Here is a 3,498-nt window from a genome sequence, read left to right as displayed (position 1 = left end):
AAATAAATAAATTTAAATAAATAAATAAAAATCAAAAAAAAAAAAGGAAAAGAACTTAACAAAATATCTCCTATCATGATAAGCTCCAAATAGACAATCAAAAACAGAAGAAAAGTCAGTCTGTTAATAAGCGTTTATGAACCATACTTACTATGTTCTGGGCATTGTACAAAGGGCTTGGAATGAGTGAAGACTGTGAGTGGTCAGTTGAAATAGATAAGTCATTCAGGTTTTCAAAAAGCCCGAGGGGGCCTTTTGGTTGTTAGGCTATAAAGGGATGTAGGTCTTAGAAAAGAGCTCGTTTTCCTTAGTTCAAATCTGACCTCAGACTCTTATGTATGACCAAGGGCAATATCTTTAACTCCTTCAGTTTACTCATCTGTAAAATGAGATGTAGAAGAAAATGGCAAACTGCTTCAATATCTTTGCCAAGAAAACCCCAAATGGGGTCACAAAGAGTTAGACATGACTGAAAGGACTGAACAACAGCAACAAAAACATATGTTGATGATCCCTTAACTACTCTCACTTCCTAATTTCTCGAACTCAAGCCTCCCTTTCACCTTAGATACACGGAAAGATAGTCGTGTCCTTCAGGGGTGAGGAACCTGCAGGCTTGTGGCCTTCTAGTTCCTTGGGTGGGGTCTATTGACTGAGTACAACTTTTATAGAACAATCATTTTATTAAGGGGATTTGTTCTTTGAGGTTTGATTCTGTCAAAGGGGTGTACTTGAGGACCTAGAGGGCCACATGTGCCCTTGAGAATGCAGGTTCCCCACCCTTGCCGTGATCTTATCATCATCAATAGGAATTTTGCTACTATGTTCTTGAAGTCTGAAATGTATTCATCTGATCATAATTTCTTATCGTTCCATCTTTCCCTGTATCTTACATCCCTTATGCCTCTTCTTTTTCATCATCATGATCTCTAATGCCTGCACTCTTCACCTTTTTCTCTTACACTGGTTATACTTATCTCCTTTCTCAATTCACCGCTGGGTGAATTGTTGTAGGCCTACACTCTCCCCTACAGTTCAATTCCTTGCCTTTTTTTCCAAATCTCAAACTGTGCTTGGATCCTGCAGTTTTATGTAATCTCAACTGAGCGTCAATATAGCACAGCAATGCATTTATACCTCCCAGATTATTTTACTCTTCCACTCACAACAAATTACCACTCTTGATCTTTTATCAAGCCTCCTATTGTGCCTCCGTCCTCATGCTCTCAAAGGACCTTGTTTGGCACTTAATGGAGATATTGGAGCAGCTGGGTTGCACAGTGAATAGGGTGTTGGCTCTGATGTCAGCAGGACACATGTTAACTTACTAGCTGTGTGACCCTGGGCAAGTCAGCTAACCCCAACTGCCTCTTTAAAAAAGCAAAAACAAAAACTTAATTGAGATATTGACACCATTCACAGTTACCTTTTCTCCCCTTTCCCTTTCTTATATATCACTCAGGTGTCTTCACCCAACTATTTCCTAACTTTACCCATCTAACACAAAGAAGTGGCTCTTCTCTAGGAATTCATCAATCTGCAAATGGCCAGAGGATATGAACAGGTTGTTCTTAAGAGGAGAAATCCAAGTTAGCTATAGCCACATTAAAACAATTCAATAAAATGAAAAAAAAAAACAGTGACAGATTTGATAAGCAAACAGAAATCCACAATCTGTTACTTCTGAGAAATTCATTTTAAAAACAAACAGAATAAAAACGAATGACTGATTTTTTTTAACCAATCATAAAATTACTAAAAAAAAAAAAATGCAATCGTTCTGTCAGGCAAAGCAAAAAACAACATTCATATCACAACGAGGGATAAAAAAAAGAAACTCCATTATGCTTAAAAGGAATCATAGACAACACACCAATATCAAGGCTCCCTTGGGGGGTGGGGCAAGCCCCCTCCCAGTCATGCCCTTGGCCCTGCCGCCTCCTCTTCAGGTTCCTCCTCATTTCAGCACATGGTGCTGTGGCGGTGGCCTCGAAGGCATTGTGGGCCTCTTGGCCCTAGCCTTGTGCGAGATGCCGGGGGCCCGGCGCAGGGAGCTCAAATGATACTCAGTGTTGGTGAGCATGACGTACGTACGTTACCCGCTGACGATCATGACCGTACAAGAGCGGCCGTTATAGCGACAGGTCGCCCAGGGAGAACTTGCAGGGCCTGGTGGGCATACCCCGTGGCCCAGGCTGCGACAGGAATGGCTGCGCGCCTGATTCCCAGTACTACGTGTCCCTGCTGGGGGGGCAGGCGGGCGGGAGGCGAGCGCTGCCGGACTGGGACTGCACCTTCAAGGACAAGTTGCTCAACGCCACGCACAAAAATGTCTCAGCCCGGCTGCTCATTTAGCAAGAGGAGCACTACGGCAATGGCACCAACTCCATGTCCCACCTGGGGACAGGAAAAACGGTGGTAATTATGGTTTTCTATCAAAAAGGAATAGAAATTTTGGGGCCAGTGCAAAGAGGAATTCCAGTTAAAATGATCATACACGTTGGTACATGTCACGTACAAGAGTTCATCAGTGGTCAGTCTGTTGTTTGTAGCCATTGCTGTCATCACCATGAAGATCATATCATTAGCTTGACTAATATTTTACTACACACAGCATTTCCTATATGCTGGTTCACAGTTGGGAAATCAGAACCATAGAAAAGAAAAAAGAAAGCTACTGGGCAACTTTAGCTTCATGTTATAAAGCATGGAGACAAGGGAATTGATACTGATATATGCAGAAAATTGTGCAGTGTGCATTGAAAAGTATAAAGGAAAGGATATTGTTAGAATTCTGCTGTGCAAGCATATTTTTTTTCACAGAATATGCATTGACCCCTGGCTTTTGTCCCTTGCATAGGCCATGGAGTAGCTACAAATTCAGAGAAGGCCTTCTAAACTTCAGACGAGGTTTTTTTCAAAACATCTCTTCTTGAAATATTTCCCGTTTAAAAACAGTTAAAATTTATCCTGATGTTAAGAGGAAAAATCACTCAACTTTCATGAAGAAAATCAATTGGAAAGTTTTAAAATGATAGAAATCTCTTTCTTCTTCCTTAAAGCAAAAATAAACCTTTAAACATTGAGGTGCATTCACAAATTTCCGAATGCCCAAAGGTGTTTCCCTTGGGAAGGAAATTAATTTTTTTTCCTAAGATAAAAACATATCCAATTAAACTGGCCTTACCACAATAACAAAGTTTACCAGGACTTTAAACTTAGTCGATAGGAATTCCTCTACACAGAAAACTTTACACAGGTTTGATAAGAATTTATGACTAGATGATTCCAAAAATCCTTGTTTCAGTTAACAACCTCAATTCCTAATTAAGCACAATTCTTAATCTACCAACATCTACATTATAAGAGGAATCGTTTTTTCTAACAACATAGGTAATGCAATATTAACCAAGTTGCACAATATAAGAAAATTTAGAAATTTAAGCCCAACACAAGCAATTATCATGTATTTAAAACTTGAAACAGAGCCAATTAATT

The 3,498-nt window shown here is 40.0% G+C and overlaps 1 pseudogene; it reads left to right on the top strand.

Annotated features, from left to right (window-relative positions):
* The first annotated feature begins 386 nt into the window (after positions 1–386).
* Positions 387–2,860, top strand: LOC118836554 (annotated as a pseudogene).
* The last annotated feature ends 638 nt before the right edge of the window (positions 2,861–3,498 follow it).

Source organism: Trichosurus vulpecula, chromosome 2, assembly GCF_011100635.1.
Source record: "Trichosurus vulpecula isolate mTriVul1 chromosome 2, mTriVul1.pri, whole genome shotgun sequence".
In the NCBI taxonomy this organism is placed as follows: Eukaryota; Metazoa; Chordata; class Mammalia; order Diprotodontia; family Phalangeridae; genus Trichosurus; species Trichosurus vulpecula.
The sequence above is the reverse complement of the archived record's forward strand: the minus strand, read 5'-3'. Positions and strand labels throughout refer to the sequence as shown.